Raw genomic sequence first — 11244 nt, 5'->3', positions numbered from 1 at the left:
AAAATCGGCCTTTGCACAGACTTCGGAGGAGACATCGTGACACGTGAATGACTTAGGAATTTTAAAGCTGATAATTCACTTTGCTTAACATGCACATTTTTCTCCAGATCAGTTTGCCCTCCAACATGCCCTCCTCTCTCCCTGCTAGCAAAGAAGCATGCATTTTTTCCTAGGTCTTAAGTGAAAATAAAGGAATGCAGGGCTTATCTGACATTCTGTTTACTCTTATATATCACCATTGTGTAAGGTCTGTAAATATTTTCCATATGTTGGCTAAAGCAATCCCTCCATTTCAGCATCTGCAAGATCTGTCCATGCAGCCTTTCAAATCAGGCTTAAAAAATTATTTCTGATGAAAGTCAAATAAAGACAGCTCAAGGGCTCTTCACACACCCATCCCCCCACTCTCCCACTATTTGCTACAGCTTTACTCTCAGAGACAAATTCACCATAGGGTTCACACTCACTGTAACTCTAAAATTTTAGGTTCAAAGGCCTTATTTCAAAAGTAAAAATCAAGTACATTCATTTTTTTAGGCTATCTTACCTTTGCCTGCCAAGCTCAGAGTGGGCTCCAGCACTGAAGGAGGTTGATTCCTTCCCTCTGCATGCTGCACCAGCAAAGAGTCCTCGGGAAGCAGCCCCACCTGGGTGGGACCAGGAGCCACACCCCACTCACCTGGGGCAAGTGGGGACAGCTGACCCCACTTAGATGATGGTCACCTCATGAACCTCCCCTGGGCTGGGGAAATAACAACAGAAGGCACATACAAGAAGTCCCATTGAAATATTTGAAAACAAAACACTACCTTTGGCACCAAAACTTCAAGGAAGGAAGTCAATGAACTGCTCTGATGGGGAAGGAGAACCATTAGAATGGTTTCATGTAATCTTAGTCCACCAAAGTCACCTTTAGAATGAAGTTGTCTCCCTGCTGTAGAGTCCCATCTCCATGTACAATTTGCTGTGCCTGGTGGATTTTAGTGATCAAGAAGTTGATCACTGTCATGGTCAAAGATTAAATTAAGATTTATGGACATAATATACTCTGTGTAAACAAATACCCAAGTAGAACCAAGAATGTTAGTGCATACATGGGAGAGTTAACAGGAGTAAAAAATTCTGAACCATAGTCTTGTGCCTGTTGATTTATCTGACTCAGTGGATTTCTGTAAGGATATCTAAATGACTGCATTGCAGGAAAGTATTTATACAACCCCAAACAACCATAAATTGCAACGAATTAGAAGTTCTGCTTTTATTTATTGTTCCTTTTGCCTTCCACCTCTCTTTCCTGTGTTATTTACTCATGTCCCATGTAGTCCTTATTCTGTGCTGGCTGCTCAGATGGGAAAATGTCTTCCTCTGTCAGTAACTTCATAATTACACTGAGAATAGGATGAGGGTTTTCTATGAAAAGTTAAAACAAGAATGGTTAAAACAAAGAAAACTCAAAGTTTTCTCCAAGGATACAGCCAGCATCTCTTGTTTCTCTTCCACCCCCTGCACCCAAGCAACAAGTGAGTCATCTCCATAGTGCACCCAGCATACACTGATCATATCACACAAAATAAATGTCTCAAAACCCCACGTGTTTTTCCAAGAAATCTCCAAAACAGTTTGAACTTCCCCTTGCCACTTCTTCCAATTGCTCATCCTAATTTCAGAGCAGTCATCATGGATAAAGTACACACCTCCCCCAGCAAAACTATCGCCCGTGGCTTTTTCAATATGAAGTATTTTTGTTTATTTGAATTTGCTGGATACCATTCTGAATGGAGAGCACAGTCAGAAGAATTAAAAATGGAGAAGACAATCTACAGAAGGAGTCTTTCTTGTGGGTTGGACATGTCTGGCTGCAAGTGGAGGAAGATGTCCCAGAGCAGGAGCAACAGTTGCTTCAGGTGGTCCAGCAGCAGGGGATGGTGGGCAGGAGTCCACCAGATCCCAAAGAGTCAGGATACCCCTCATTCCTAGCAAGACAAGAGCACTGCAGTGCAGAGCTCCACTAAACTAAAGGCAGATTTTGCAGCCAAACTTATGACTTCCTTCCAGGAAAAGACAACAGTGGTACAAATAAGGAAATTCAATAATATATCCAAATTACAGAGTAGACAGAGGTTAGGATGACACTGGGGTATCCCAGCTCCCAGCATGGGGGTCAGCCTCAGAATGGGAGCTGAGAAGGGCAGTTCTGAGCCTCAGCACACCAGAGGTCACCCAGGTCTCTAAAGAGGAAAATACTTTGTACCATAAGTCTCATTGGATGGTGTGAATCACCCAGCTGTGACACAACTTTCCTCCTTTCAGCATGAGAAACTTTAAAATAAACTAGCCACAGCTGAAGTGCAGGATTCAGTGCATTTCAACATCCTTTAATAAACAATGATCATTATTAGACTAATTCCATTGACCTACAAATCAGCTTTCTTAATCTGGGATATTTTCTATATCCATCATTCTACAGAGCACTCTTCTATGTAAGAGTGAAAAGCTTATTAAATATTGCAGGGCATGGCATTCATCACTTGGAGCCAAAGTGATCTCAGAATATGCAATTAGTTTTGAAACTGGGAGTCAAGAAAACAGAGTTGTTCCAAGTTTACCCAGGAAAATGATGTTTCTTCACCACATGAACCCCTTCATGATGCTTCCCATTCCTGGGAGTGTTTAGTTTATGGCCTGGCATTTAACACTTGTGCAGATTCACCCCACAAATTCTGTGTGCTGTGACAAAGGCACTGTGCTGTAAACACACCAGATGAGAGCTGGGAGCAGGAAAGAGAAAGAAAAGCCTCTTACATCCTATGTACTATCCTTTAATGTAGCTTATGTGTTTGCAAGTGAAAGGTTGCACTGGCAGATAGAATGGGGGGGAAAAATACCAAGAGGAACAAGCAATAGGTTCTTCAAAAGTTTAGGGAAATTTTCTTGATGTAATGCCTTACAGTGAAGGACTATATTTTTTTTTTTCCTTCTTTCCTTTTTTTTTTTTTTTTTACCTGGCAGAATGTGCCTTTCAGCAAGGAAATTTTGAAAACACTTAGAGCAAAGAGTTTTAACCTTTCACCTTTTATTTCAGATTGCTGAAGTAGTGAAAATAGAACAGAGACCTCCCCCAGAACATCAGCTCTCACACATGCATCTTCTTCAAAAAAAAAGTGAGGCAGAGAAAATCCAAGAAAATCCAAATGCCCTGACATGGTTGTTGGCAGAGCTGGGTTCTCCACTGAGCTGTGCCCTCAGAGTGGTTTACACCACTCCATAGGAAGTACCTTTCTTGAATGGCATTTTGGCCAGGGAATGTCATTCTTCAGAACCAATGTCTAAATGAAACAGATAAGAGCTGCCCCCAAAGGGCTTAAGTAGATTGTATAAATCTCAAGGAATATGTTAGTACACCCCAAATCCCCTGGATTTAGACCTATCTGCTCTGAGTTTTCTGTGTCTGGGTACCAGTACCTGACCCACTCAGGTGATAATCAGGAGTTGTGTCACAGAAACCAGCACTAATTCTCTGCTATAAAATGTGCATCAAACCTCCAGATGTCTCAGACAAGGTGGCCTAAATAGATATTTTGCTATGTCTAATTTATAGTGTGTGAGTGCTTTATTACAAAGGTAATTCCACTGTACTGCAATACCTGGAGTATGCAGAAAAACAGGAAATAGCTTGCTAAGACCTATTTGTCACTATCAGAGTTTAAAAAGAAAGGAAATAAACACAAGCTGCTTCTATTTCAAAATGAACTCAAGCTGTGAGAAGAGGAAGATGCATACACAGAGAACAGCAGTACAGAGCCCATTTTTCATTGGATCTGCAGGAGAGAGTTTTAGGGGGAAATTCCCATTAGGCCTTCAACAGTTTATACAGAAAACTCCTTATGCCTTAATGGGCAAACAGACCCGCAGTGTTGGGTACCAGTGACACTCCAGCAGCAGCCAGGTTTCAGCTCTCTGGCATTTGCCTGTTTGCACTGGCCCAACAGGAACATCAAAGGAAAACCACTGCCAGGGAGAAATGCATTTCCTAATTAGTATCACCAGTGAAGAGCTCTTATTACTGTGTTATGGAGAGTAACACCTGACAGTTGTGCAAGATTTATATGATAGCTTTGATTAACCAATCTTCCTCAAGAAAAAAGAAATGGGTAATCCTTCCATGAGAGTGTTTTGCACTATCCCAGAGACATGAAGTTATCAAATTATTTTAGATGAATAAAACAAAGGTTTGAAATTTCCTCAGCTGGCTGCCTATTTGAATTCACAGCCAGTGGCATAGAGAGTCATGTGATGTAATTCAGTAAATCAGTTTAAAATAGGCTTAATTTTAGTACTAAATTCTTCAGGAAAATAAAGCAAAGTTTCAGGGGAAAATGCAAGCTTTCCCATCAAATACTTGGTCAAGTCTCAGTTTGAATCACACATTAGAAGCTTTTAGTCAGGGGTCATGTAATGAGCATTTCAAAGGCAGTCAGTCCTAGGGAAGGTGAGAAGTTCAGAGAACATCCCTGAAGTTTCTTAGTCCTTGGCAATGAATCACAGAGTATGTTGAAAGCACAGCCCATGACACACGAAGAGTGGTTTCCTTAAATTTGATGACTGATAAAAGAACAACTCTAATTCCTCAAAATATTTTAGCACTGTGCCACAGCTTCATGTGTCTGTGTTTGCAAAACTGAATGGTCATTTCTTTCCACAAACTCTAAATCTTTGCCAAAGTGTTCAATACAATGAGACTACTTATCCCATACAGTTATTCCCCCACCACCACCACTTATCTATTACTTGCCTAAGGGCACTGGAATGCAAGTTGCAGTCTATGTCATTTTTTGCAGACTGTTATCTGGAAATATTTCTTTAATACTCAGGAATTCAAATGCTACATGCTACTTTGTTTCAGTGACTGTCACCTAACCTACAAACTCATTCCCAGAAGACAAAGGCAAAAATGTTTAGAGATGTGCTTGCTTTGTCCAAAAAGCATACTTGGAAGTGTGAATGGACAGCACTCAATGTAGCAATGGCAATGAGCTCAAAGAAAAAAGAGGAAGAAACCTTCCTGAAAACTTGGATGAACAGTTTCCAAGCCTCCCTGATGAGCAGGCTTCATGACATGCAGTGCCAGCCAGCCCAGTCCTGGCCATTTCAAAGCAGCTGAGCTGAATCCATCTGGGAGCAGGCAGTGGGAATGGGGTGTGTCGGGGTGGGCTGGGCACAGCTGATGCATGTATGACTAATGCTGGTGTTCCCTTGGAGACCTGAGCAAGCGCTGCTGAGGAAGGGACACAGAGCAGCAGCAGTGGCAGCCTGGCAGCCACTGACCTTCTCAAGTGCCAAAGTGACAGCACCTGGGAAACACAGCCCAGTGCTCCACACATTTCTCTCCCTCTATGGGAGTGACATTGCCACAGAAAGACAATGTCAAATATAACAAGGGGCACTTGTCTGGGCAAGCCACAGCCACAGTGTGAGTGAGGAGACCTCAAGTGCCACCCTGTGTGTGCTGTGATCAGGTGTGCGGAACACCTGCTTCAACTTCTCTTGGGGTTTTTATAGCAAAACCCACCCACATCATGGAAGCTAGGATAGCTCTAATGCCTTGCTGCCTTGCATACTGCTCAAAAGACATCTTTTTGTAAAAAATCAACATGGCATTTTGCAGTGGCTGGTCTGAAATGTGATCCTTCTTGACTTAAATGCAAATAGGACGACCAGCACTGCAATTGTCAGAACTACAGTTGGAAAGAAGAGATTTTAATGCTGATTAGAGTGGAGGAAAAGGACTTTACAGCTGTGGAGCAGAATTCAGATGTTTGGAGAAAATGGGTAGTGTGCTGAACTAACATTGCAATAAGTATGACATGATACACTAGGGAATAGGTCCTGTTTTTAATAAAAGTCTAAAGAAGGAGGGAAGAGCTGAAGTTCAAGGAATCATCTTTGGATCTGAAATGCACTGGCAGCTGTCAAAACTGTCTGCTTGCCAGATTATATTTCTGTTATTAGGTACTAAGGAACAGCTTACACACTTGAGAGATACTTTGTTGGTGTAAATAGACAGAATTTGACGGAAGGTGATGAACCAGGCTTATACCAGGCAAGAATTTGGCCCTTAGTTTGCTTTAAAAATGAAATATGGACTCTGAATAACACAAACTATTTTTTCTTCAAATGTGGCATTGAACCTAGATCCTGGCAAATGCCTCCAGTTTTACACACCTTGGTTTCTTTCCATACTGTGAAAAATCTTAAAGGTTTGTAAGCAGGGGGCAAGACTGGAGTTACCCCTCCTAGAGAGAGAAGCTCCATGCTTGTATGGCAGTGACCCTGATCTCCTCCAGTCTCCTTCCATGTAACTGTTTCCTTTATGGATTGTGTCAAAATAAACCTGTACTGACATATTCCTACACTGGCAGCACCAGCACAGAAGAGGTCTGGGAATGATGAGTTCATTCAGATGGAAGCACAGGGGTTTTTAGGAGCTGGTTCCCAGCATGAGCACTGCCCTCTGGAGAAGATGCCCTTGCAGATTCACCCTGGCCCACTGCAGGGGCTCAGCCAGGAGAGGGATTTTTCTCACATCCCCACGGGCTGCTCCTCCAGCCACCATACAGGAGGCACAGGCTGATGGCTCCCCTAACTGCCTGAAGCAAGCCAACAAAATCCAGGCCTGTAAGATTTTGTAACACAGCACAACTGAATCAAAACTTCCAGATGTAAATTGCTTGTTCACAAGAGCACTGGCTTGCATACTCTACATGCTTTTTGCACTACTCATGGCCACGTGCATTCTCCAATACACGTTGGAACTTTCCCTTCTTGGGTTCACCCAGTGCTAGATGGAATGATGTGTGTTTGTATACACATGTGCATTTATATTGAAAACATAACCGTGTGAGTACTTTGGTTTGGATATTGTATAGTTTTGGTTTTGCTCAATAAAAGCATGAGAAATCTATAAAATGTAGCTCTGGTCTGTGTAACCGTAGTATTTGTTGTTAATAATAAACATTGCAATTAAGATTTCTTACAACAGCTAGATGAGAGAATAGCAAATTTGGTCTTGGCTCACAGTTGTTTAACCAGATATTGATTAAAAGGCATGCACTCTAAAAGTATGAGGTCTAAGTTTCAACATCTTATAAATTTTTATTGTGTAATGGAAGAGCAATGTAATAAATGAAAGTCCACCAGAACAAACAACAGGAAAATCACCTGATATCAGCTTGGCATAACCCTACTACTACCATTAAACCAGAAAACAAAACTAACCATTCACAATGACTTGCCAAAGCTGGATTTGTGAAGTTCCCAATATAACTGTGGCCTCCTTGGTAGGTGATCCTATGCTTCAGGTGATGGGCACAACCCAAGCAGAAGAAATAATTCTGTCCTCAGAGCAGATCATCCTGTGCTTTCCATAGCCCACATGGACGGCAGCTGGCCCAGGCAAGGCCTCTTGGTTTATGACAGACCCTTGTTGTCTAGCATGTAGTAGAATATGACTCACTTCAGGGACCCACACTTGAGGGAAGTCACAGAAAAGTTCACTAAGCACTGCCAGTAAAAACATGGGCGTACTCGCTGTGTCTTTGTAATGGCACAAAGCATGTCAGTGGGGTACGTGCTTTCCAGTGTAATCATCCCTCAGCCCTCTCTGGAGAAATACAGCACAGTCATGCTGCAACACTCATAATCACAGCATTCATCCAGCTTGCTCTGTCAACCAACTTGACAATAACCTCATCATGGATTTCTTCCTTTTTCCAGTCTTAATTATCAACATTGCCTCCCCACATCATCAGAATGAGAGCACAACCAGCTTAGTATATGTAAATCAAAGGAACAGGCTCACCTTCTTCACGTGGTATTTGTCATCCCGTACCTGCCATTGCCTCTCAGCTGACCATGTTCCCCACCTTCAGCACCCCCATCCCCTCACACCCGTGTGTCTGCTCGCTCCCTGCCGCCCTGCTCATCAGAGCTGCCTCTCAAGCACCTTCTGTGCTTCTAAGAGGGGTTTGAGACATGTCACCAGAGGACTGGGATCCAAACCCCACCTTTGGGTTTCTTTCCACGGAAATAAGAGTGAGGGCGGCCTGTCCGTGCCCAGAGCCCCAGCCTGGGCCGGTGCCCCCTGCGGCAGGGATCCCTCACGGCTCCCACACGGTGTGCCGCTGAGACGGCAAGGTACAACCGGGATAAAAACGTGCGCCACTCCCCAAAGCCCACAGGCATCTTTCAGCTACAGTGATATTTAACTTGGTCCAAAAAGGATCCCAACAGCTCTGCCGCTCCCCACAGCTCCCCTGGGCACACACGGGCGCTCACGGCTGCCCTCCTTTAAAGCACATCCCAGCAGCCGCTGGCTCCTGCCCCTGAGCAGCCCTTGCCCACGGCTGCCGTGCTGCCCTCAGCTGCCTCCCTCCCCGGCATCCCCTGCAAACCCGGGTGGGACCGTGCCGAGCCCCGCTCTGCCACTTGGAGCTGCCTGAGGGGCCGCAGGGCGCACCCAGACCCGCGGGGGGGCCGCTGCTCCATCCCGCTGCTCCTGTGTGACCTGCACAGGGCAAACACAGCAGCTGGTTATTGCTCAGGATGAGGATTTTTATTTTGAACTCCTAGACTCAGTTTTTAGCAGCAGAGGAGCTCCCAGGGACAGGACTGGTGCTGTACCTCTTCTCCTGCTTGCAAGAACACTCGCTCTGTGATCCTCATGAGTGCAGATGGTGACTTCCAGCTGAAGCCTTTCGTATTTCATGGCACTTCTCCCCAGTGCAAAAGCCAGACAGATCCCCTTAGCTTACACGTACACCTGGTTTGTCTGAAGCAGCCTGTTAACAAGGGCAGTATCACAGGGACAGCCATACCCAGGGTTAACAGCACGAGTAAAGCCTGCCCGCAATAACCCTGCCCGGCTGGCGGGTGCCCAGCACCGTGAGCTGGAGTTCCAGTGACAGGCACTATCCCAGCCCCCGTGCCCTTGGCATGCTGGGGGCATGGCAGCCCTGGAAGTCTGCCAGACCCAGCTCCTTTCGGGCTCAAGTGTGGCATGTGTCTCCAACCTCCCATTTCCAGACACTTCTTAACTGCTTCCTTCATGTTATTTTTTTCAGTGATTTAAGTTTTCTGTGACATGTTTTGGTACTCGAAGAATCTTGTGAAAACCTAAATATTCCTGCTGCGAACGCTCTGTGAGTATACTCCTCTTAAATCTTCCTGTTTATTTTATTTTTCAATACTAACAGCCAATGTTACTAATCACCTTTAGGATCATGGACAAATAAAAATATTGCGTAGTGCAAAGGCTACAAGGCTACATCCCAAGCTCTTACAGCCCCATGGGATATGCCTACTTGTATAAAGGACAGACTAAGAATTTTTTAATCCTTTCACCCTATTTACAAAGCAAATCTGGACTTTAAATGCTTAGAGAACTGGGAAAACCATAGCCACGTTCATGCATTACACTGTGACTTTGCAGGCACACCATAAAAAATTTACTGACAAAATAGAGCGCTTGGTGAACCATTTACCACACTGTTAAATACCATCAGCTTTTTCTGCTTAATACTCAAGATTTTGCCCTTTAAAATACTGATTTAATTTTTTGTCTCTACAGTATGTTCTTTACTAGAGCCGGCAGTTTATAAGCAGCAGTAACAGAGGAAAAGAACCTCCACCCAAATATTTTTTAACCAATTCCTCAAAATATATGTGCCAAAACTGGATGGAAAAAATCTGTTATTTAAACAAGAGTGCAAGAGTAACACTTTTGTGCTGCTTATCCTCTTCATCTGTCCACAAACCAACTCCTTTTTAGACTTTCCTAAACACAGTAAAGCTGCAGCTCAGCGCAGCAGGGTGAGCAGCAGAGCCGGCCAGGAGGCACCATGGGGCACATCACCTTCTGGGCAGGCTGCAGTGGCACCCTGGGGGCTTCCAGAACCACAGAGAAATCTGCAATTTGAGCTCTAAACTTCTTTGGGGAGGTGAAGGATGTAATTTGATCTTTCTTTTGCAAAGTGTAAATGCACGGAGGTTGGCAAGGCTAGGTTCAGGGCCTGAGATTTGGGAACACTCTACAAAAACACTTGCTGCAATCAGGCTTCCAGCCTCATAAATATCTGCTTTACAATTACAAAGTGACAGCTGTGAAAATCTATCAAAATATTGTCTCCTTTTCCTTTTATATTGTCTTGGAAGGAATGCTGTGATAAATTTAATTCTGTTTAAATTTGAAGAGCTCTGGACTGTGTTTCTCCCAAAACTGGCACCAGGTATTTTTTGACCGTCCAAAACATTTGCTTCACTCACAATGCTTGAGGGAACAAATATGCACAACATTGATACCTACTCTGTAGTATGGCAATACTCTTAACTCTTATTGGCTAAAAACACTAGTGCAAATACATCAGAATTCATTGGCTAATAAATGCATTTTAAAATTAATTCCACATATGAGACACTGATCATGCTTTCACACCATGTTTCAGTCAAAGTATAAATTTTACAGGAGAAAGGGAACAGCAGCTACAGCAACTTTCAGGTGAGTTCACCCTATGGAGCTCATTTCCACAGGAAAACAGAAGTGTCTTGATGCAGTAACTGAAATATGGTTGTTATGAAGCAATAAATCCATTGCACCTCTGTGAATTATGTCATAGGCAACACATAAGCTTAGAACCGCTTCTAATTAATAGCCTTTTCTGTACTGAAGGAATCTTGGTTTTTAACATTTTAGATTCCCTTACTAAGAAACTCCCTTTTGTGAGTCAATAACTACAATGTCTGAACAACCCAGAGAAAAACCACTAAGGCTGTTCCTCTCAAGTGCCCATAAAGAATATTCTGCACAAGAAATACAGGAAACAAATTAGAAAGAAGGACAGTAAACACGCAAATTCTTGTCCTGCTGATACACAGCAAAACTACCTGCTCCTGCACAGGAAGATCATTCAGTGATGAAAACAGTCTTGCTCACATGTCTCCAGTGTAGCTGCAGTCACAGGTACAACCCAGCAGCACTCTGCTGCTGCAGAGCCATGGGCTTCACTGTGCTCAAGACAGGCTTTCTGCAGAATTCAAATGAGGCTGTGTCTTGACATGCAACAACTAATTGCCCACAGGATCAGAACTCTGGACTTCAACTTTGAGCAAAAACCAGCAGCATTTAACTAAACATATCTACTGTTTTCTGCAAGAAGCCATGCCATTGAGTACTCAAACAAAGCCAATGGA

Source organism: Melospiza melodia, chromosome 11 (genome assembly GCF_035770615.1).
Source record: "Melospiza melodia melodia isolate bMelMel2 chromosome 11, bMelMel2.pri, whole genome shotgun sequence".
Lineage (NCBI taxonomy): Eukaryota > Metazoa > Chordata > Aves > Passeriformes > Passerellidae > Melospiza > Melospiza melodia.
Note: the sequence above shows the minus strand (reverse complement) of the source record.